This window comes from Sminthopsis crassicaudata, chromosome 3 (genome assembly GCF_048593235.1).
Source record: "Sminthopsis crassicaudata isolate SCR6 chromosome 3, ASM4859323v1, whole genome shotgun sequence".
Classification (NCBI taxonomy): domain Eukaryota; kingdom Metazoa; phylum Chordata; class Mammalia; order Dasyuromorphia; family Dasyuridae; genus Sminthopsis; species Sminthopsis crassicaudata.
This window is the reverse complement of record NC_133619.1, coordinates 587,224,294-587,249,833: the sequence shown is the minus strand read 5'-3', so window position 1 is coordinate 587,249,833 and position 25,540 is coordinate 587,224,294. Positions and strand designations below refer to the sequence as shown.

Sequence of the window (25,540 nt, the reverse complement as noted above, 5' to 3'; positions counted from 1 at the left end):
AATACTGGAAATACCTGAATCCTGTCCAAGGATAGGCTTGTAATACCCATTACTCATCACTTTTTCTCTGATTTCCCTCCAAGCTCTGTTGTTTGCTTTCCCCCTAACATGATGAATTACACTCCAGGCAGAGTAAAGATTGTGTTATATGCAACCAACACAAATTACAACTAATGGCCAGCTTTAGTCTCGGTTCCAAGGCTGGCTGTGGTTGGTGGCAGCATTTAAGAATTCTTTTTCTATCTACTTCATCCAAGCTTTCAGAGGCCATGTCCTCCATCTTCAGAGGATCATGATGCATTTCACTGAGTGGAAGAGAGACCTCAGATGATTTTATTTTATTTCCAACCAATACAATAAGGTTACTAGGGGAAAAACTAGAAAGGGGCTTGAGAAATCAAAGAATTATAGAATGTCAAAACTAGAAAAGCAGAAATAATTTAGTCCGACCTGTCCCTGGGCAGGAATCTCTTCTAGTTCATCCCTGACAAGTGGTCACTAGTCTCTGCTTGAAGACTTCTAGTAATGGGTAGTTCACTACATCATGGTGAAGACTATTCTACTTTTAAACAGCTCTAATTGTTGAGAAGTTATTCTTTACACTGCACTAAATCTGCCTCCCTTAACTTCTACACATTATTCTGCTTCCTGAAGCTGAGTGGAATAAGTTCATTCCTTCTCCCTGGCAGACTTACAATTCCTTTAAGTTGACTATGTCATTTCATCTAAATATTCTTTTTTCTATAATTATTTTAACTTTTGATAGAAGGATATGGCTAATAAATCAATCAATTAATAAGCACTTCAAATTGATTAATATGTGCCATTACTACAGAGAGAGTAATGATGTGCCAGGTGCTATGCTAAGCTCTTTAAAAATATTATCTCACTTGGTTCTCACAACAACCCTGCCCCAGCAAGGTAGCTATTATTATTAGCACCCACATTTTCCTATTGGAGAAACTGAGGTAAGCAAAGGTAAGGGACTTGCTGGATCTCACACACTTAATAGGTATTTTATGCTGGATTTGAACTTTGGTATTTTCCTGACTCCATAAGAATAAATAAATAAATACAAAGTAATTTCAAGGAAATTGTGAGAGAGGTCACTTGCTTGAGCATCATAAAAGAATGAAGGAGTTTTATGAAATGGAGATGAGGAAACTTGGGGAATAATCAGGACAAAAGCAAATATTAATTCAATTCTAGATTTCAAGAAGGGAGTGACATATAATGAGACTGGAAAAACAGGTAATATAAGTTTGAAGCTCAGGGGAGAAACTGAGGCTGGATATACAGATCTTTGTCATTCTGCGAGTCATTTGCATAGAAATTAAAATTATATCCATGGATGCTAAAGAGATCAGTAAGAAAGAGTATAGAAAGAGCAGGTAAGGGTTTTAGTACAGAACCTTGGGGAAAACATAAAGTTACAAGGAATAATATGGATATTGAGTGGATAAAGAAGACTGAGAAAAAGCAGTTCTACAGGTTATAGATAGGAAACATGTCAAATGGAGTACAGAAGTTGATAAGGATTCCCCTTCCCTCTCCCCAAAAGATGATCATATTTGGCAATTTAGCAATCATTGGTTGGTTTAGATAAAACAGTTTCAGGGAACAAGCATTGATCTAAATGCCTATGATGTGCCAGGTGCTGTCCTAGGTCCTGAGAATACAGGAGCAAAATGATGGCAGTTCTTGATCTCATGGAATATACTTTCTATGAGGGGAAACAAGATGTGAGTACAATGAAAAGGGCAAGGAAGAGTGGAATAGTCACACTTTAGGGATTAGGTTGATAATGGTGAGCAAAGGGGAGATTGTGCTGCTAGGTGGGAGCCTATGACTCAGATGCCATAATATTCCAGTAGTCTGACCAGGGTAGAAGACTTGGGGACTGTCTTTCAACTCCTCTTTTATTTTATTCAGGAATAAGAAACCTCTTTGACTTTTTAAGACCTTCAGGGGAAAAAATTCTACAGTCTCTCAGTTGCTCATTCTGCTGATCAGCAGCCCTCAAGGTTCTTCCTATAATCCAGCCTAAATGTCTTCTGCTTCTGATTCACTTTGACTTTCCTCATGAAAATGAATTAGTGGGGGGTGCTGTGGGGGTGGAGCCCTGGATAATATCCCTGTGTGGTGTGGAAGCTGTAGCAGCCCTCAGGACTCAGTGCCTAGTCTTCATAAATTGCTGGTCCGTCAGAGAATACCAGGCATAGTAAAGGCGGCCCTTTGACACACTGAATAGGGCTTAGGGGGCCAATTCTTTACAGCCAAGGAGATGCAGTCAGAGAGAAACCAATTATGTTCATTTATCTCTAAATACAAAGCTTAGGGCGAGCAGAGGGCTGCAAGCACCTGGAGCTGAGCTCCTGGCTGTCCATAGAACACCAGGTTCCAGACACTTCGTCCTTTATTTTCATTGGGTCAAAAGCTACAGACATGAGGATTTTTCTTCTCTGGTCCACTGACCCACCTCCCTACCCCCTTAACCTTTTTTTCACAATAACTTGAAGGAGAACTTGCAATTTATGTTCGAATACATAATTAGAGGCTGCTGTTTTAAGAGAGCCCGACATTAAGAAAGGAGGCAGGAAGAATAGTGTAGCCCAGATAGACGTGGGGAGGGGTGTCTTTATCCCTCTTCCATTAGCACTGATGATTGGGTTCTTCAGAGCAAGGGAAACTATTTCCTTCTTTCTAGGGCTAGAAGGGTAACTCTGAGTGGTTGGGATTTGTTTCTCTAATGCCATCAACTTGGCCCCCATTACAGTTTGTTCTTTTAATGTTCCTCACTGATAATTAAGGCTCCAGTATAATTGAACCAGATAACATCTATTAGCTTTTGTTCAAAAGGATTTTTATTGAGAAGAAAGAGGAAGGAAGGTGTGTCCATCTGGTGGCACAATTTCCCCTATACCACCTTGGTGTATAATGATAGTGAGATCAAACTTAAAGAGGTTGCTTGAGTGACAACATTCACTTCATTAAATTCATAGTCCTCCTGATAGATGTTTTTATAAGCTTTTAGAAGCTAATGCTGTCTCATTCTTTGATGGGATAGATCACACAGATCATTCCTCTGGGCAGCACTGGTGCCTTATTGGTGCTGTTGGCAGCTCTGGCATAGAGTACCATTCTTAAATGTCTTGTCCTTAGACCTTTGGGATTTCAGGTAATTTCAGGTAATTTCAATATCTAAGACAGGAAAAAGAGATACCACAAAGGCAGAAGGAATAGCAAGACATTTGCTCAGGACTTCATTCCAACCCAGGTGAGGAGAATAGACAATTGACTCTCTCTCCCTACTTGAAGGCTTATATTTCACCTTCTCATGCAAATTCATATAGGATAGAAAAAGACTGTGCTAATTCTGAGGCATTCTTCTGTCTGCACACTTAATACAAGCTCAGCAGCCAATGAAAAACCCATATAGGAAGAGGACCAGATACAGTCATAGAATACCTGTGCAGACTCTTGCACCCGTGTGAAGGATTGCATCATGCTAAAGTCACTGCGCATACTCCAAGGGGCCGGGTTCTCATTGGCCTGTGCTCCATTACAATAAAAAGAGGGATATAAAAAAGAAAGGAAGAACTTTGAATATAATAGACATTTATTTTATGTTTGTTGAATTAAGCTGAGGGGAAAAGAAAAGCAAAGAGGAGAAAGAAGAAATAATGGTCCCACTTAATAGGGCTTTGCTATTTTTCAAGCACTTTCTTGTAGTACCCTTATGATGTTCGTGCTTACTAGTATTATACTTCCCAATGAACAGATCAGTAAACTGATTGAAATGCCTTTCCCAGGCAAGAGAAAGCCGGGAAATGTTGAACTTGAGAGTTGAGCCTAGATCTTCTTACTCCTAGCCCTTTCCCTTTCTAAGGCATAGCGCCACCCATATTGGAAGAAAAATCCCTATGACTTTGGAAGGGAGGAAGGAAAGTATACAGAGTAGCCATAAGTGCCTACCTGCCATTTTGATTTTTGAAAGAGAACTAAAGTCCAAAACCTGCTCTGGGAAAGGAAAGCTGACCCAGGAGCTAGAAGACTGAGGTTTTACCATAGACGTAGAGGAGATTCTCAAATGTTTCAGCCCTAGTGATAGGTATTCTGAACCCTAGGACAAATGCAATTGAAAGAAAGGGGATAGGTAGATATAGAAGTTAGTTTTCCTTATGCACAATCTCACTTCAGGAAAGGGTAGTTGGTTTCCTAGGGGGTCAGCCCCCTATTTCCACAAAATGGCTGACTCTCAACAACTTTCTTTTCTCCTCTTCCCTTATTCCCTCCCACCCTCACTCTACTCTCAACAACTTTCCTTTCTCCTCTTCCCTCATCCTTTCCCATCCTCACTTTGGGAAAGGGGGAAGCAGCAGGTGGGGGCCTGTGAATAGGGAAGGACTCTAAGATATTCCATAGATGGGTGGGCCATTCAGGGGTAGTGCCTCAGATTGCAGACATGGGAATAGCAGGCCAGAGGGCTGCGCAGAGAGCATTCTATCTTCTCTACCTCCAGGACAAAGCCCTGTTCATCCTGCCTTAGTTATGCTTTGCTCTCTGCCCATCCTTTCCCAGGCTTTAATGTAAAGGCCACAGTGGGCTCTATGCAATTAGCTGAAACTGAGCATTCCTTTGGAGTTGTGTCTCAATCCCAGCAACAGCCTCCTCTGGCCCATTAGAGTTGGATTGGATTGGGAGGGGGTGTGTAGGAGGAGAGAGAAGGGAACAGGCAAATGCAATGGATAGAGCCTCCCCCTGGCGCATTAGGGCTAACCAGTAACGCTTTATGGAATGATTACTGCTCTGGGTTTGGCAATAACGAGTTAAGTTACTGGTTGCTAAATGGTCACCTAGGGAAATGGCGGGAGCCCTGTTCTGTCTTGCACAATAGATTTCCAAGCAGAGAAGAGAGATGGAAGTGATGTGGGAAGTGTGCACCATGGGCTGACATAGCCAGCTGGGGACAGGAGAAGGCCCCCAGGCCCAGCACAAACAAAATCCTTTGTTTCCTTTCGCCGGCAGAATCCATCACGTAAATGACTCTCGAGGAAGCCGAATGTTCCCTTTCCCGACAACAGAAAAGTTACATAAAATCTATTTGTACTGATTTCCTACATCAGGTAAATAACCCGGCTTACTAGGCGTGAGTTGATAAGGTTACAAGAGGAAGAGAAGAATAAGGAGCCCGCTGTGTGCTATTAATCACATGGGGACTATTCTCACTTGGGAGGGTGGGGGAAGAAAGGCAAGGGTAGGAGTCAAGGCTGATAATGAGATTTTTTTTTCTTGGTATGTTCAGGTTTGTCATCACACACTTATTTCTTAAGCCACAGATAAAATTCACATTCACATCTCGCTAAAGTTGAACTTTAAAGAATAATAAACACACACAAAACGATGAATTCATTAAATGGAAAAAATCAACAATGCTGGCTTAGGCTCGGAGATAAGTCTGTGCTAAAGATGAATAAGATTCATTCTTGCAACAAACATTTATTAAACACATACTATGTGCTGCTGGGGTGAGGGGATTCTAATGAGTACACGCAGGAGTGGAAAAGAAAATCCAAGATTAGGAAAAGTAGTATGTGTCAGGCCCTATGCAGGTACCTAAGGTGTAACTAGAGTAATAATAATAATAACAATAACAACTAACATTTACTTAGCATTTACTGTGTGGGAGACATTATCCTAAGCACTTTATAATGATTATCTCATTTGATTCTCACAACAACTTTGGGAGGCAGGAATTGTTGTTATCTCCATTTTACCGACTAGGAAACTAAAGTAAACAGGTTGAGTTTGCCCAGGGTCATGCAACTAGCAAGTTTCTGAGGCTGAATTTGAATTTAGGCGTTTCCTGACTCCAGGTCCAGGGCTCTTCATCTAGAGAATCGGAGACAGTTCCAGATCTCAGGGAGTTTACATTCTAAAAGGAAACAATATATAGAGAGGAGTGGGGTGTGTGTGTGTCGTGTTGTGTGTGTCGTGTGTGCTGTGTAGTGTGTGTAGTGTGTGTGTGTGTGTATTTGTGTGTGTGCAAAATATTATATATATAAGGGTGGGAACTGACTGAATAAATCAAATCACCCAGCCTCATTTAAAGTAAGTAATATTGTGCCACTGCTCTGATACATATATCAGGTGAGAACAAGCCTCAGTCAATCAATCAAAGGCTTTTGATTAAGTATGAAAAGTCCATGGATGAATTGGAGATGTTGACAAGAAGAATGTTCAGATTCTCTAGGAAACTCAATCATGCCTTGATGGTCTTCTATTTTAGAAGACCAGCCAGTTTGACTTTAGCCTCAGCTTAGGTTTCAAACACAATGCATTGGCCTGAGAAGAACTCTACTTAGTAATATTCCTTTCTAAAAGCTGATTGGGGCAGCTAGGCAGTGTGAGTGCCAGGTCTGAAGTCAGAAAAACTCATCTTCCTGAATTCAAATATGATCTCAAACACTTACTAGCTGCACCACCCTGGGCAAGTCACTTAACCTGTTTCCTTCAGTTTCCTCATGTGTGAAATGAGTTGGAGAAGGAAATGGCAAATCAGTATCTTTGCTAAGAAAAATGGAAGAGGGGACAAAGAGTTGGAGAGAGTTGAACAACAATAACAACAAAAATTGATTATATCTGGTTGATTAATCAACTGATAATCATTGGGAGAACTTAGCAAAATGGAGATTTGAGATGACATTAGAAAGATACTTCATTTCCTCGGGACCTCCTCTAGAACCCTTAGAGAAGTTATAATAGCCATGCTCCGAGAATTGGATCCATCAGTAGGAGTTGGGATAAAACCCCCCAGAGTTCATAAATGCTATAGGCAGGTATAGAACGGGTTTTGTCCTTAAGGAGCTTATAGGATAATAGGAGAAAGGAAAAAGTAGCCAAGGCTAGTTGAGACACAGAGGTAAGTGCAAAAGAGAAGTTCAGGAAAGCTGCTGAGACTCAAAGAGGGAAAAATCACTTTAACCTGAGAAAGCTTTTTGGAAGAGGTAGCTGAACCTTGAAAGAAGGAAGGACATTAATGTACATGGATCATAGAATCATAGATTCAGAACTTCAAGGCACCTTAGAAGTCATCAAATTCAACCTTAGGATTTAATAGATGAGGAAACTGAGGCACAATGAGATTAATTAATTTGTCCAAGATCACATAACTATTAAGTGTCTGAGGAGGATTTGAACCATTATCCCCTTGACTCCAAAGCCTGTGTCCTCTCCATTACATCATGCTAATGCTACATGGGGGATTAAGTCCATTCCAGATGTGGGGAATGATGTGTTCAAAAGACCCAAGAGAGAAAGAAAGGAAGAGAATGGGGCAACATGTTTAATTGGGATATAAACTATGCGAAAGGGCATAGTCAGAATAAAACTAGACAAAGGATAACTGAATGGTGTAGTGGATAGAGCCTGTCCTTGGAGTCGGGAGAATTTGAATTCAAATATGACCTCAGACTTACTGGCTGTGTGACCCTGGGCAAATTACTTAACCCCAGTTGCCTCACCAAAAAAAAGTTAAAAAAGAATAAAACTAGACAAGTTTTCAGGGAAAACCATTTGATTTCTGCCTGCCTCAGTTTCCTTATCTATAAAATGATAATAATAGCAGCCTTTACCTTCCAGAGTTATTGTAAGGATCAAATGAGATACTGAATGTAAAGTGTTTAGCACACAGTAAACTCTCTATAAATGTTAGATATATGGAGGATTAATATTGGCATCAGTGGACAGGCTAAAACTAATTTACAAACACATATAATTCAGAAATTCTATGGACAAATCAACTTTCATCAGAAATTCATATATTTTGTCCAAAAAATAGAAATAAAAAGAATCCCATCCACCTCTGTAGAAGTAGAGGTCTATGAATATAGATCATTTTACAAAATATTAGATTTTTAAAACCATGTTGCTGATTTTTTCCTCTTTCTTTTTCTTTAAAATTTATTTGTTCAATGGATGGTTTTCTGGGAAGGGCATGGGAAAATACAGGTTATATAAAAACAAAATATCAATAAACTCCATTTTTTGAAAATTAAAAAAAGAGAAATTCAACTTGATTTTTAATCTTTCTCTTCATTCGAGGCCTAGCCTAAACTTTTCTTCCTCTAAGATTCTATGAGATTGACTCTCTGTACCTCTGATATTTGCTGTTTGTTCTCTCCTCCAGGGTATATGTCTCTTCTCCCACCTGGACTGTGTGTTCCTTGAGATCAGGAACTCCCTCCTCCAAGGTCTTCAAGAAGAGTCTGCAAGGCAAACTATTGTGTATATTATAATGGGAATTCCTTTCCTGAGCAGATTAATTTAACTAGAAGGTTGTTGAAGTTCCTTCCAACTTTCAAATTCTGTGATTCTGTAATCTTTGTCTAGCTCTGGAAAAGATCTGATATATAGTCAATGGCTTGCCTAAGTCATCCTAAAAGTAAACAACAAAGAAGGGATCCAAATTCAGATCATCTGGTTTCAAACCCATTTTTGGATTTCCCTGAATCATAAAGGTTTTCCCCAAATTATTACAAGATTCTTCACTCAAGGCAATCAACTTTTCATTTCTCTTCCTTTCAACTGGCCATCCATCCGCCATTTTGAAATGTACCTCTTTTCACCTCTACTTCATAGAATTATCTTCAAAATTCAGATATAACACCACCTTCTACAATGTCTACATTGTTCTCTCTCCTTCTCTCTCTTTTCCCATTCTTTCCTCCCACCCTCCTTCCATCCTTTTGTCCCTCATCCTCTCTCTCGGTCTCTCTTTGTGTGTGTCTTTCTCTGTCTCTTTGTGTGTCTCTCTCTTGTCTGTTTCTGTTTGTTTATGTGTCTATCTATCCTGTGCATGCATAACTGCTTTTATATAGTCTCTTCTGTTAGAATATAAGCTCCTTGAGAGCAGGTACAATCTTTTTGTCTTTCTTTGGACCCCTAGCACTTAGCACTAGTGTCTAGCACTTAGCATTGGCTGACTGACCACTTGACCTTCAAGAAGTCTTTATCCCCCAATTACTAGGATCCTTCCTCACTGACTTCCCTGTATTTATGCTCTGTATACTTTTATATGGAAATCTTGTGATCACTGATTGTATGTATCCTCTCTGAGGGGAGAGACTATTTTTTATTTTGTCTTTGGGTCCGCAGAATGGCACCTGGCACATAGTAAACTTAATAAAAGTTTCTTAAATGATGGATTGATTCAATCCCTTCTGTCACTAAGGCTAACCGAGGAGGCTCAAGTTTGGTACAGCCCCCAGCTCAGGGATGAGAACCAAGAAGGGGATTAATTAATGCCTGTTGATTGATGGAGTGGTTAGAAAACCTCATGTTCCCTCTCCACTTTCTCCTCTTCCCGGTAGTATTGTGGTGTGGCTTATTGCTTTTTAAACAACACCCTGAGAAACTGCTGAGATAACCCACATCTGGATTTATTTCATCCTTTCCTTAAAGGTAAACCCAGGAGAGATTATCATCGCATCATCATGGTAATTACAATAATTATAGAATTATGTTAGCTTACCATATCATTATCACTCCTCATACTGGTGCACGGGAGATACATGGGGTCTGTTATGAATGCTGACAATCTGTCCCGAAGGTCTTCCCCGCCTGGTGCGTGATGATGAAGAAGAGATCACCAGGACTGCCAGTAGAATGGTTGAGATCAGAGAGGGAGGCAGACGCTTTTCCACATACACAGCAGTCTCTCTGTCTGTCTGTCTGTCTGTCTGTCTCTCTGTCTGTCTCTGTCTCTGTCTGCTTTTCTCTCTCTCTTTCTCTGTCTGTCTCTTCTGTCTAACTGTCTCTCACAAACACATAGAGAGACATAAGCACACACCAAGTGTGCCATTTGTGTCATTTTTTTCTCTCCTAGGGCCTGGGACTGGCTGCTGCAAGCTCCTTTGGCACCATTTAATTTCAGCTAAGACTCTCCACCTTTCCCTTGCATAGAAGAAATTCAGATCCTGGCAGCAGATGAGGACTTTACTGAATAACAAAGTCATAGGGAAGCTTCGGCATCCCAGGCTTTGCTCCAGGCTGCCTAGGGCATTTGACTTGCAGAGGGGGATGAAGGCTTTCTACCCACAGTGGTATTCCAGTTTGCCAGTCATGTCACCCTTGGTTCTTGACCACCCAGGCTGCCACATCAAAAAAATTCCATTCCTATGGAACATAATATTAGGCAACTCCAGACCGGACCACGCTTTACAACCCAACTAGTTGTTTAGCTGGCCATTATGCCGTCTATCCCAATATTGCCCCACTTCTCTCCACTTGGTATAATCACTCCCTGGACTCAACCTCCAGAAATTCTTCCTGGGGGGAGCTAAGACCTTCAGATTTGGAATTCCTACCATGGAGCTGATCTGCTTAGGTGAGAGAATATGTATATGGATTACCTCACCATTTCCATGACTTTCCAGACTAAAACTTCCTTTCTTGACCACCCTTCTCCTATAGGTGTTGCTACTCTCTATCAGACTAGAAACTCTTTGAGGTCAGGAATGGTTTCACTTTGGTATTTGCATCCCCAGTACTTAGACTAGTGAGTGGCACATAATAAATGCTTTTTCCTCCCTCTCTTCCTCCCTCCCTCCCTTTCTTCTTCATTTCCTCCTTCCCTCCCTTCCTTCTTCCTTCTTCCTCTCCCCTTTCCTGGACACCTTTCCTTATTGCTATGGGACAAGCCGACCCAATTCCTCAAATAACTACACCACCCTAGGACGTCTTACTCCTCCCTCCCTCCCTGCCAAATGAATTTCTCCCAAGTGCAGGAGTCTCTGGTTAGGTTTTCTTAAATAGATAACCCCTTCAGGATTTACAGAGAATTACAAAAAATGTCAGAAGGCTAGAAGGATCCTTGGAGACTGTTTAGTGAGTCCCTTCTTTTTACAAAGGAGTAAACAGATCCCCAGGGAAGTAGAAAAATTTTGCTTAAGGTCACCTTGCTGGTTAGCATCACAGCTGGGCTTAATCATGGCAGATATTCCTATGGTGCATTAAAGTTGATGAGATATTATTCTTTTGAGCCTCTGGGTATTATCATCCTGGTTTTCCTGCTGAGGATAGGATGCTAAGGATCAGAGGACTTAGATTTTCCCATGCTCAAACTGCTTGTTGGTGCCTGAGGTGGATTTTGAATACAAGACTTCCATTCTTTTTCTCCAGGTCTCTTGATTCCTCAACCTACACTGCCTCTTCCCGTTGGCTGCTGGCTTATTCTCATGACTCTAAATGCCAGAGGAAGCAATCAAGGGGAATTCCAGATCCCCTAAGCTAGTCACACATTCTACTCTCTAGCAAAGCTGGCTCTGTTCCTATGCATGGATTTCTCCTCTCATTTCCATGTCTTTACAAGGACTGTCCTCCACACTTGGCATGTACTCCCCTCCTCAGATCTGCCTCATAAATCCTTCCCTTCTTAATGCAAGCACTTCCTATCCCCCTTTCTTGATTCTCATTTCCTGCCCTCCTAGTTATTTCTTCTATTCCTTGCATTTAACTATTTTGCAATGTGTGTATGTGTATTCGATACACATTTATTCTGTTTTGTCTATATGTACATCTTCTTTCCCTTGATAGAAGGCACACCTTTTGCAAATATTATTTCTTATGTCTTGCTATAACCAATGCCTAGTAGTACTATGTCTGGAAATTTTTTTTTTTTTTTTTTGGTATCACTAGCAAAAATTTTCCCACTGGAGTAAAGACAATAATCTGATTGGGAAGAGATGATGGGAAGGAAGATGGTCTACATTGGACTACAGAGAAGGGATTTCTAAGCAAAGAGGGACACGGTTGCTCTCTGCAGGAATGACTTCTTTGTGTTCTTTCTCCAAGCCAGGATGAACTTGGATGGGATCCAAGCCAGAGGTCAGAATTAAGTCTCGGAAATCCAACTGTTTTCCCTTTGCCCCTTTCCAGCTTTGGATGTTTTACATTTCCTCTGCCTGTTTAATCATACTTACTTTATGGATCCTTCATCCAGGCTTTTGTGGTACAAGAAATAATTTCAAGTGATAAATCAATATCTTGAATATCATTTGCCTCATGATGAGCCTTTCTTGTTCTGAAGTTCATGGCTGGCATTAACAGGATGCCAGAGAGTCAGCAAAATTACATAGGAAAACATGACTTCTGACCTACTCATCAGACTCACTCCTACATACTTTTGGGGCAAATCCCCACTGGATTTAATGCCTTATGCCCCAAAGAAAGGTTGGTCAGGGAGGAAATTGCTCCCCCCTCACTCCACCAGAAGAAAGATAATATACACTTGGAGGCTTTTTTTACTTCCTGAGGAAGGGAAAAATTGATTTTTATAAGACTTTCTTTCATTTTTGTAGGAAAATTTCTAGAAAACTCATTCATGTGGACTCTCACCTAATCTTGAAACCCCTCTTTCTAAGTCTTGTCAAATTTACTTAAATAGGTTTCTTCTTCTATGCTCGTCCCTCCGTTTACATAGCTGCTACCCATGATTAGGTTCTTCTCTCAATTGACCAATCAACCAATAAACATTGATCTATAAGCCTAGCACTGTGCTAAGCACTTTACAAATATTATTTTATTTGATTCTCACAACAATACTGTTTTCTGAATACAGGCACAGAACTTTACCCAATGTATCATCTAGCAGTAAGGGGTGGATCAGAAATGGCTCTATGTAGAAGATAATACTTTTTTTTTTTTAAATTTTTATTTTATTTTATAATTATAACATTTTTTGACAGTACATATGCATGGGTAATTTTTTACAACATTATCCCTTGCACTTACTTCTATTCAGATTTTTTCCCTTCCTCCCTCAACCCCCTCCCCCAGATGGCAAGCAGTCTTATACATGTTAAATATATTACAGTATAATTTAGATACAATATATGTGTGTAGAACCGAATTTTTTGTTGAACAGGAAGAATTGGATTCAGAAGGTAAAAATAACAGTTTACATTCATTTCCCAGTGTTCCTTTTCTGGATGTAGCTGGTTCTGTCCATCATTAATCAATTGGAATTGGATTAGTTCTTCTCTATGTTGAAGAAATCCACTTCCATCAGCATACATCCTCGTACAGTATCATTGTTGAAGTGTATAATGATCTTCTGGTTCTGCTCGTTTCACTCAGCATCAGTTGATGTAAGTCTCTCCAAGCCTCTCTGTATTTCTCCTGTTGGTCATTTCTTATAGAACAATAATATTCCATAACATTCATATACCATAGTTTACCCAACCATTCTCCAATTGATGGACATCCATTCATCTTCCAGCTTCTGGCCACTATGAAAAGGGCTGCCACAAACATTTTGGCACATACAGGACCCTTTCCCTTCTCTAGTAGTTCCTTGGGGTATAAGCCCAGTATTAGTATGGCTGGGTCAAAGGGTATGCACATTTTGATAACTTTTTGGGCATAATTCCAGATTGCTCTCCAGAATGGTTGGATTCTTTCACAACTCCACCAACAATGCATCAGTGTCCCAGTTTTCCCACAGCCCCTCCAACATTCATCGTTATTTGTTCCTGTCATCTTAGCCAATCTGACAGGTGTGTAATGATACCTCAGAGTTGTCTTAATTTGCATTTCTCTGATCAATAGTGATTTGGAACACTCTTTCATATGAGTGGAAATAGTTTTAACTTCATCATCTGAAAATTGTCTGTTCATATCCTTTGACCATTTATCAATTGGAGAATGGCTTGATTTCTTATAAATTAAAGTCAATTCTCTGTATATTTTGGAGATGAGGCCTTTATCAGAACCTTTAACTGTAAAATTGTTTTCCCAATTTGTTACTTCCCTTCTAATCTTGTTTGCATTAGTTTTGTTTGTGCAGAAACTTTTTAATTTGGTGTAATCAAAATGTTCTATTTTGTGATCAATAATGGTCTCTAGTTCTCCCTTGGACACAAACTCCTTCCTCCTCCACAAGTCCGAGAGGTAAACCATCCCATGTTCCTCCAATTTATTTATGATTTCGTTCTTTATGCCTAAATCTTGGACCCATTTTGATCTTATCTTAGTATGTGGTGTTAAATGTGGGTCCATGCCTAGTTTCTGCCATACTAATTTCCAGTTTTCCCAGCAGTTTTTGTCAAATAATGAATTCTTATCCCAAAATTTGGGATCTTTGGGTTTGTCAAAGATTAGATTGCTATTTTTATTCACTATCTTGTCCTGTGAACCTAACCTATGCCACTGATCAACTAGTCTATTTCTTAGACAATACCAAATGGTTTTGGTGACTGTTGCTTTATAATATAGCTTTAGATCAGGTACACTTAGACCACCTTCCTCTGACTTTTTTTTCATTAGTTCCCTTGCAATTCTCGACCTTTTATTCTTCCATATGAATTTTGTTGTTATTTTTTCTAGGTCATTAAAATAGTTTCTTGGGAGTCTGATTGGTATAGCACTAAATAAATAGATTAGTTTGGGGAGTATTGTCATCTTTATTATATTCGCTCGGCCTATCCAAGAACATTGAATGTCTTTCCAATTATTTAAATCTGACTTTATTTTTGTGGCAAGTGTTTTGTAATTTTGCTCATATAATTCCTGACTCTCCTTTGGTAGATATATTCCCAAATATTTGATACTATCGACTGTTATTTTGAATGGAATTTCTCTTTGTATCTCTTGCTGTTGGATTGTGTTGGTAATGTATAAAAATCCTGAGGATTTATGTGGATTTATTTTGTATCCTGCGACTTTGCTAAAATTCTGAATTATTTCTAATAGCTTTTTAGCAGAGTCTTTGGGGTTCTCTAAGTATACCATCATGTCATCTGCAAAAAGTGACAATTTGATTTCTTCATTTCCTACTCTAATTCCTTGGATCTCTTTCTCGGCTCTTATTGCCGAGGCTAGAGTTTCTAGTACTATATTGAATAGTAATGGTGATAGTGGGCAACCTTGTTTCACTCCTGATCTTACAGGAAAAGGTTCTAGTTTATCACCATTACATATGATGTTTACTGAAGGTTTTAAATATATGCTCCTTATTATTTTAAGGAATAGTCCATTTATTCCTATACTCTCAAGCGTTTTTAGTAGGAATGGATGTTGGATTTTATCAAATGCCTTTTCTGCATCTATTGAGATGATCATATGGTTTTTATTAATTTGATTATTAATATGGTCAATTATACTAATAGTTTTCCTAATATTAAACCAGCCCTGCATTCCTGGTATAAATCCCACTTGGTCATAGTGTATTATCCTGGGGATGATTTTCTGAAGTCTATTTGCTAATATCTTGTTTAAGATTTTAGCATCAATATTCATTAAGGAAATTGGTCTATAGTTTTCTTTCTCAGTTTTCGATCTACCTGGTTTAGGTATCAGTACCATGTCTGTGTCATAGAAGGAATTTGGTAGGACTCCTTCAATCCCTATTTTTTCAAATAGTTTACATAGCATTGGAGTTAGTTGTTCTTTAAATGTTTGGTAGAATTCACCTGTAAATCCATCTGGTCCTGGGGACTTTTTCTTAGGAAGATGGTTAATAGCTTGGTCTATTTCTTTTTCTGAGATGGGACTATTTAGACTACTTACTTCTTCCTCTGTTAATCTGGGCAAGCTATATTTTTGAAGGTATTCTTCCATTTCATTTAAGTTATCGAATTTATCGGCATAAAGTTGAGCAAAGTAGCTCCTAACTATTGTTCTAATTTCCTCTTCATTAGTGGTGAGTTCACCCTTTTCATTTTCAAGACTATCAATTTGCTTTTTCTCTTTCCTTTTTTTAATCAGGTTTACTAAGGGTATGTCTATTTTGTTGGTTTTTTCATAAAACCAACTCTTAGTTTTATTAATTAATTCAATAGTTTTTTTACTTTCAATTTTATTAATCTCACCTTTTATTTTTTGAATTTCAAGTTTTGTGTTTGTCTGGGGGTTTTTAATTTGTTCCTTTTCTAGCAATTTTAGTTGTAAACCCAATTCGTTGGCCCTCTCTTTCTCTATTTTATGCAGGTAGGCCTGTAGAGATATAAAACTTCCCCTAATTACTGCTTTGGCTGTATCCCACACATTTTGGTATGATGTCTCATTATTGTCATTTTCTTGGGTGAAGTTATTAATTATGTCTATGATTTGCTGTTTTACCCAATCATTCTTTAGTATAAGATTATTTAGTTTCCAATTATTTTTTGGTCTATTTTCCCCTGGCTTTTTATTAAATGTTATTTTGATTGCATTATGGTCTGAAAAGGATGAATTTACTATTTCTGCCTTACTGCATTTGATTTTGAGGTTTTTATGCCCTAGTATATGATCAATTTTTGTATAGGTTCCATGAACTGCTGAGAAGAAAGTATATTCCTTTCTGTCTCCATTTAGCTTTCTCCAAAGATCTATCATATCAAACTTTTCTAGTATTCTATTTACCTCTTTGACTTCTTTCTTATTTATTTTGTGGTTTGATTTATCTAATTCTGATAGTGCAAGGTTGAGATCTCCCGCTATTATAGTTTTGCTATCTATTTCCTCTTGCAGCTTTCTTAATTTCTCTTTTAAGAATTTAGATGCTGCACCACTTGGTGCATACATGTTTAATATTGATACTGCTTCACTATTGATGCTTCCCTTTAGCAGGATATAATGCCCTTCCTTATCTCTTTTAATTAGATCAATTTTTGTTTTTGCTTGATCTGAGATGATGATGGCTACTCCTGCTTTTTTGGTTTTGCCTGAAGCATAATAGATTCTGCTCCACCCTTTTACTTTTAGTTTGAATGTCTTATCCTGTTTCAGGTGTGTTTCCTGTAAACAACATATAGTAGGATTCTGACTTTTAATCCAGTCTGCTAACTGCTTCCTCTTTATGAGGCAGTTTGCCCCATTCACATTTATGGTTAGAAGGACTAATTCTATATTGCTTGCCATCCTATTAACCCCTGCTTATGCTTTTCCCCTTTCCTTCCCTTTTACCCTGCTATCCAGTATTAAACTGGTGAACACCACTTGCTTTTCACAGCCCTCCCTTTTTAGGATCCCTCCCCCACCTTAAAGATCCTCCCCTTAATTTACCCCTTTTCCTCGAAATTACTGTATTCCCTTCCCCTTAGCTTACTCCTTCCCTTTCACTTTTCAATGAAGTGGAAGAAGTTTCACCATAAATCGAATATGTCTATTGATACACGCTATGTTCATCTCCCTCCTTTCTTTCTCTCAGATGTAATAGGTTACCTTTGCCTCTTCATGAGATGTAGTACCACCACTTTACACTTTTTTATGATATAATCTCCTTTCCACCTCTAGTTTCTAAGACAAATTGTACATATGTTCTTTACATATTTTTTTGACAGAAGTATAGTTCTCAAGATTTCTTTTTACCTTTTTAGAAATCTCTTGAGTTCTGTATTTGAAGATCAAACCTTTTATGTAGGTCTGGTTTTTTCATCAAAAATAGATGGAATTAATTTATTTCGTTAAATGTCCATCTTCTTCCCTGGAAAACGATGCTCATTCTTGCTGGGTAAGTTATTCTTGGCTGCATACCAAGTTCCTTAGCCTTTCGGAATGTCATGTTCCAGCCCCTGCGTTCTTTTAATGTGGACGCTGCTAGATCCTGGGTTATCCTTATTGTGGATCCTCCATATCTGAATTGTTTTTTTCTAGCAGCTTCCAATATCTTTTCCTTTGTCTGATGGTTCTTGAACTTGGCCACTATATTTCTTGGCGTTTTGATTTTAGGGTCCCTTTCAGTAGGTGATCGATGAATTTTTTCAATGTCTATTTTACCCTCTGTTTCCAAAACGTCTGGGCAGTTCTCTTTGATAATTTCCTCGAAAATGGTGTCCAAGCTCTTTTTTTCCTCCCATTTTTCAGGGAGTCTGATTATTCTCAAATTGTCTCTCCTGGATCTGTTTTCCAGGTCTGTTGTCTTTCTGGTAAGGTACTTGACAGTCTTTTCAATTGTTTCATTTCTCTGGTTTTGCTTGACTCCCTCTTGGTTTCTCCTTGAGTCATTCATTTCTACTTGTTCCAGTCTAATTTTCAATGATGTATTTTCTTCACTCACTTTTTTAATATCTCTTTGTAATTGTCCAATTGAGTTTTTATCTTCTATGGAATTTTTTTCCATTTTATCCATTTTATTTTTTAGAGAGCTGATTTCTTTTTCCACCTCTCTAATCCTGTTTTCCTTGGAGTTGTTTACCTTTTCCAGCTCACTAATCCTGTTTTCCTTGGAGTTGTTTACCTTTTCCAGCTCACTAATCTTGTTTCTCAATGATTTGATTTCTTTATCCATTCTGTCTTTGAATGCATGGGATGACTTCTCCAGGCTCTCTTGCCAAGCTTCCCTTTCCTTTTCCCATTTCTCTTCCAGCTCTCTTGTGAGAGCCTTTTTGATTTCCTCTATGAGGTTCTTTTGTATTGAGGAGCAGCTTATATCCCTCCCAGGGGATACATCTGGGGACAGTCTGTTCCTAGTCTCCTCAGCATTTGAAGTCTGCTCCCTCTCCACACAGAAGCTGTCAATGGTTAGAGCCCTTTTGAATTTTTTGTTCATTTTGTCAGAGTAGGAATCAAAGAAAACAAACTGACAAGAGAAACAATTGGTCTGTTTTGCGGGGATGGGGCTGGATGGTATTAATGGGCTTCCTCTACAGACTGGGGGTAGGGCAGCAGAGAGCCACTAACAGAACAGCAATGACTGTACTGAGTCTGCACTCAGAGGCTCTGAGAACACACCAAGTCAGTCCAGGTGGGGGTTGGGGGTGGCCAGGCTCTGAGAGACGCTGGCTTTCTGGGGTTTTAATCTTCACCTCCGGTGTTTACACCCTCTCTGCTGCTCCTGGCTTGCTGCCAAGACAGAGCATCCACACTGGGGCAAAAGCCCTTTCGCAGAAACGGCAGAGATCACACTCCTCCCCCTCCGGTCTGAGCTGTGTGAGCTGCCTGTCTTGCTCTGGCTGTCTGCCCTCAGTCTGCGCCCAGTCTGATTGACCCTCCCCCGAACAAACACAGACCTTTTCTGGCGACTTTCAAGGATGTCTTCTCTTGGTGATTATTTGTGGATTTCTTTCTGGGTCAAGCATTAAGTCAGAGGCTTGTCATGAAGTAAGTTCTGAGAGAAAACGAGGAGCTCAAGCAGCTGTCTGCCTCCACGCTGCCATCTTAGAAGATAATACTTAATATATATCTTAGAGAAAGAGAGGGATTCTATGGCATAGAGGTGAAGAGGAAATGGACTCCAGAAATGAAGAATGGGCAATGAAAAGGTATGAAGCGGGAGAAAAGACATGTAATGTTGAGTGTGAGGAACAGAGAAGGCCTTCATTTCTAAAATGTATAATTGACCTAAATTTATAAGAATTCAAGCCATTCTCCAATTGATAAATGGTCAAAGGATATGAACAGATGATTTTCAGATAAAGACATTGAAACCATTTCTAGTTAAATGAAAAGGTGCTCTAAATCACTATTGATCAGAGAAATGCAAAATAAGACAAATCTGAGATGCTACTACACACCTCTCAGATCTGCTAAGATGACAAGAAAAGATAATGAAGAATATTGGAGTGGATGTGGGAAAACTGGTACATTGTTGGTGGAACTGATCCAACCATTCTGGAGAGCAATTTAGAACTATGTTCCAAAAGTTATCAAACTGTGCATACCCTTTGATCCAGAAATGTTTCTACTGGGCTTATATCCCAGAAAGATCTTAAAGGAGGAAAAGGGACCCACATGTGCAAAAATGTTGGTGGCGGCCCTCTTTGTAGGAACTGGAAACTGAATGGATATCCATCAATGGAGAATGACTGAATAAATTGTGGTATATGAATGTTATGGAATATTATTGTTGTATAAGAAATGATCAGCAGGATGATTTCAGAGAGGCCTGGAGAGACTTACATGAACTGATGCTATGAGCACAACCAGGAGATCACTGTACAGGGCAACAAGAAGATTATATGACAATTAATTCTGATGGATGTGGTTCTTTCCAACAATGAGATGATTCAGGCCAGTTCCAAAGATCTTGTGATGAAGAAAGCCATCTACATACACCAAGATAGAGGAGTTGTTATTTGTTGCACATTATTTTCTTTCTCATTTTCTTTCCTTTTTGATCTGATTTTTTTGTGCAGCAAGAGAATTGTTTAAATATGTATACATATATTGGATTTAAGATATATTTCAACATGTTTAATATATATTGGATTGCTTGCTATCTAGTGGAGGGGGTGGAGGAAAAGAGGAGAAAATCTGAAACACAAGGTTATACAAGGGTCAATTTAGAAAAATTATCTGTGCATATATTTTGAAAATAAAAAGCTTTTAAAATAAAAAAAAAAAAAAGGAATAGAGAAGGCCAGTTTGTCTGCATCGATGAATGTGGGAGAAGAGTAACATAAAATGAAGCTGAAATAGAGGTTGGGACCAGATTATGAAAGTCTTTAAATTATCCTAGAGGTAATAAGGAGGCAGGGACAGCTAGATGGTGCTGTGAATAGGCTCACAGTCAGGAAGATCCGAGTTCAAATGTGATCTCAGACAACTTATTAGCTATGTGACCCTGGATGAGTCATTTAATCCCTAATTGCCTCAGTTCCTCATCTGTAAAATGGAGATACATTGGAGAAGGAAATGACAAACCGCTCTAGTATCTTTGTCACATTCCTTTTTAATCATGGAATACTTTAACATCTTTTTGATGGATACATTTTAGTCTTACATCATAAATCTTTACTAAATTATATTCTCACTCATTGAATCTTCCACTATATTAAGAAAAAAAAGCTAAGCACAGCCAAACAACAATGACTGTTTCTCATGGTTTATGCAGAATTCTGAATTCCTAATCCCATATTTCTGGATTTAGAGGAAAGAGGAATATTTCTTCATTGATTCTCTGGGATCAAGACTAGCCATTGCAATTTATCAGAGGCCAACTGCCTTTCACAGATATTTTTGTTTGCTCTAATATACATTCATTAATTTTCTAATTTTTTTCTTTAACTCTGTATTAGTCATATAGGTCTTCTTGGGCTTCTCTGAATTCTTCACATTTATTATTTCTATGGTGTAAGAATTTCCCAATATATTCACATAGCCCCAGTTTGTCCAGCTATTTCCCCATCAATCAGCAAAAAATTTATTTCCAGGGTTTTTTTTTTTAATTACAAAAAATTCTACTCCATATATTTTGTATTTATGGGTATTTTACTTTTTGTCTTCAACCTTCTTGGGGGTATACTCAACTAGTGGGATTTCTAAGTAGTAAGATATGGAAAATTAGTGACTTTTCTCACATAATCATTATTTGTTTTCCAGAATGATTAGATCAGTTCATAGCTCCAAGAACATCACAGGACACCTATTTTCCCATAACACCTCCAACTTTGATTCTTCCCATCTTTTATCATCTTTGCTAATTTGTAAAGTAGAGACAAAACCTCAAAGTTACTTTAATCTGCATGACATATAAAGATTAATTGAGGGAGCTGGGCATGTTTCTTTTTTAGAAGAGTGGGTGGGGAAGAAGATAGGGCATGATAACTGAAAGACTAACATATGGGGGGGGAGATTTAAACTTGTTCTCATTGTAGCCTCAGGAGGTTAAGAATTATGAGTGAAAGTTTGTAGGAAGGCAGCTTTATGGGTGTTGTGAAGAAAAATTCAACACTGAAAACTGTCTTAAAAATAGATTGAGTTGTTCCAGGTCACAATGAGTTTTTCCTTACTCATGGACTTCTAGGGAAGGCTGTATGATTTTTAAAAATTGAGTATTATTTTAAATGAACAAGAATTAATTGTTTCTCTTTTCAATGTCTCTTCTTCCATTGAAAAGAAAATGAAACTCTTCCAACAAATATACAATTCAACAAGACAAATTCCTGTATCAACCATATTCAAGAAAATCGATGTTTCAATAAGCTCTATGAATCCATTCTGTTAGGCAGTGGGTAGCACACTTCATCCCTTGTTTTCTGGAACAGGGGATTGTTGACTGGAGTTCCTAAATCTTTCCAAAGTGTTTGTTTGCCTTTTATACTTTTGCGATTATATTCATTGTTCTTCTGGTTTTGCTCATTTTTATCATGTATCAATTCATAAAGATCTTCATAAGTATGATAGTTTCCATTTATGTAACACCATATGCTTTGCAAAGAGCTTTAAAAATATTATCTCATTTGAAATTCGCAACAACCCTGAGAGGTAGATGATATTGTTATTCCCATTTTACAGCTTAAGAAAACTGAGGCAGACAGAAGTTCAGAGACTTGACAGGTTACACAGCCAGGCAATAGCTAGAGTGAGATTTGAACTCAAGTCTTCAGGATTCCAGGTCTTTTGCTTGACCTTATTTGTAGCCTTCCCAGATCTCTGAAACTTCTCTTTTCATCCTTCCCTGTGGTGCAATAATATTCCATTACATTAAAATACCATAATTTGGTCAGTCATTCCTCAACAGATGGGCACTCATTTAGTTTTCAGTTCTCTGCCACCATAAAAAGAGCTGCTATAAATATTTTTATCTATATGAAAGCAGGCATTTTGGCATGTAAGGCCATCTCCAACTGTGTAATTCTGAAGTCAGACCTATCTTTGTAGGTGTAATCTACACACTATTCTGTGCTCTTTTTAAAAATTTTTAAAATTTTAATTTAATTTAATTTTTAATTTTAATTTTTTTTTATTTTAATAGTTTTTATTTGCCAGATATATGCATGGGTAATTTTACAATATTGACAATTGCCAAACCTTTTGTTCTAATTTTTCCCCTCCTTTCCCCCCCACAGATGGCAGGTTGACCAATACATGTTAAATATGTTAAAGTATAAATTAAATATAATATATGTATACATGTCTAAGCAGTTATTTTGCTGTACAAAAATAATCAGACTTTGAAATAGTGTACAATTAGCCTGTGAAGGAAATAAAAAATGCAGGTGGACAAAAAATAGGGGGATTGGGAATTCTATGTAGTGGTTCATAGTCATCTCCCAGAGTTCTTTCACTGGGTGTAGCTGATTCAGTTCATTACTGCTCTATTGGAGCTGATTTGTTCATCTCATTGTTGAAGATGGCCACATCCATCAGAATTGATCCTCATACAGTATTGTTGTTGAAGTATACAACGATCTCCTGGTCCTGCTCATTTTACTCAGCATCAGTTCCTGTAAGTCTCTCCAGGCCTTTCTGAAATCATTCTGTTGGTCATTTCTTATAGAACAATAATATTCCATAATATTCATATACCACAATTTATTCAGCCATTCTCCAATTGATGGGCATCCACTCAGTTTCTAGTTTCCTGCTACTAACAAGAGGGCTGCCACAAACATTCTTGCATATACAGGTCCCTTTCCCTTCTTTAACATCTCTTTGGGATATTCTGTGCTCTTTTGTTCTACTCCTGAAACTTGACTCAAATGCCCAGGTTTTGGGACTTTAACTTGCATTTTAATTCTTATTATCTCTGTTAATTATTGGTTGATTTTAGAGTCTCTTTCCACCATTTGTATGTTTTCTAATAAGATACCCTAAGTCATCTTTGATTTATCCCATTTTCAGTGCTCCCTTCCATTTAATTAAGTAACCATATATTAAAATTTCATAATGTAGGGGATAGAGAATAAGCCTCAAAGCCATTTGAATTGAATTCAAATCCTGTCTCTGAAACATACTTAGATGTGTAAATCTGGGCAAGTCACTTAATCTCTTATTACCTTAGGCAACTATTCTCTTAAGACTGTGCACCTGTGTTGGTAGAGAGCTTCCTCATTAGAGGGCTCCCTCCACCAACAAAATCACAAGTCCAGCCTTTAGCTATCTCTTCCTGAAGAACCTTGTGGTCCTGATGGTGAGTGAGATAATGATGAGGCTCTGTCCTGCTCTCATGGAGCTTACTATCTAGAAAGAGAAGACCACAATACACAATATACAAAATAGATCAGAGATTAAAACTAATTCAGTTTAGCTCCTTCATTTTACAGATATGGAATCTAAAATTGGAAAGTAAGATGACATTTAGAAGGGTCTTGAATACCAGGCTGAGGGCTTTGAATTTTGATTAGGAGAAAATAGGGAGTCTGAATTTTTTAAATCAGAGTAGATGACATTGACTAAATCTGAACATAAGGAATATTACTCTGCAGTGGCACAAACTTACATAAAAATGCTATTGTAATTGCCCAGGTAGGAGTAATACTGGTCTGTGTTAAGATGGTGGCAGAGGGACTAGAAATATGGGAATGGATCGAAGAGATATTTCCTATGAAGGAGGAATTTATCAGATTAAAGTTCTGTTGTTCAATAACTCAGTAACTGATTGCATATATGGAATAAGAGAAAGAGAATCATCAAAGATAACCTTGAGGTTATCACCATGGGAGACTTAGATTGGATTGCGAATTGGATTGTGAATTGGATAGTGGTCCAAATAAAATTAGGGCATCTAGGTGGCACAGTGGATAGAAGACCAAGTCTTTTCATGAGTTCAAATCTTGCCTCAAAACATTTATTAGGTGTGTGATCCTTAGCAAGTCACTCATTCCTCTTTGCCTCAATTTCTTCACCTGTAAAATGAGCTGGAAGAGAAAATGATGAACCACTCCAGTACCTGCCAAGAAAACCCCATATAAGGTCATGAGGAATTGGACATGACTGAACAACAACAAAATCAGACGAAACTATGAAATCAGAGAAGGAGCAGGTAGAGAGAAAAAATATGATTTTGTATATGGTAAGTTAGAACTCCTGAGGGACATTAATGGAAAGATAGCATATGGATAGCTGAAAATACTGGTCTAAAGGTTAGAGAATGGAAAGCTCTTTTTTGAGATTGTTGACCTAACACCTTCTTTCAGTATCTAAATCAGTTAATTTCTGGCTAGCTAAGCTGTGACCATCTCTGAACCCTACCGTGATCTTGGCATTCTACACCCTGACAGCTAGGCATATAGCTTGCCAATGGCTCTTTACCTGGCCCTATTCCTTTGGCTGTTTCAAAGCGACTGTTGCAGGAAGACCCCATCTGTTCTAAAGGTTAACCTTTGGAGTACTGGCAACAGTATACTGGAGCTGATTGGATAAAAGAATGGGAAGGATAACAACTTCTAATCATTTCCCTTCTGGAAATGCCCACTGGACAGTTGCAGGGGTGATGAGTGAGTGAAGAGTAGGAGCAGAGCTGCTGAAGGCATGGTTAACAAGGTGAGCCTTCATGATGCACTATTTGGGGAGCCCTATTCTTAAATCTCTTGTATTATTCTCTAATTATCTTTTCTTCCCTCCTTTTAAGTCTTCCTTTCATGCCCCATCGAGGCATGGAGGTGACCCTGGGTACTCAAAATCTCTGCCAATGGAGTAGAAACACTGGCAGGTGCTATCAAGCTAGAAAAAACTTTGAATACAGCCTAAGTGATGGATTATGTGCTACAGTCTTCCAAGGACCAGCTTACCTAAGTGTGGAGAGGCTCACTGCCAGAGAGTTGGACACCAAGGGACAGATTTTTTATTTTTTGCTACAACAACTCATGAAAATGATATTAAAGCATGACAGGGTTAT

General features: G+C 38.5%; 1 long non-coding RNA gene across 2 annotated transcripts in view; it reads right to left on the bottom strand.

Annotated features, from left to right (window-relative positions):
• Positions 1 to 25,540, bottom strand: part of LOC141559958 (uncharacterized) — a 53,151-nt gene that overhangs the window by 16,068 nt on the left and 11,543 nt on the right. The window contains exons 2-3 of one of the 2 annotated variants that reach the window (XR_012487591.1): positions 9,533 to 9,655; positions 8,157 to 8,279 (exon numbers count right to left, since the gene is read on the bottom strand). This is a non-coding gene — a long non-coding RNA (uncharacterized LOC141559958). The remainder of the gene's footprint in view (positions 1 to 8,156; positions 8,280 to 9,532; positions 9,656 to 25,540) is intronic. The other variant, XR_012487590.1, reaches the window with a different exon arrangement.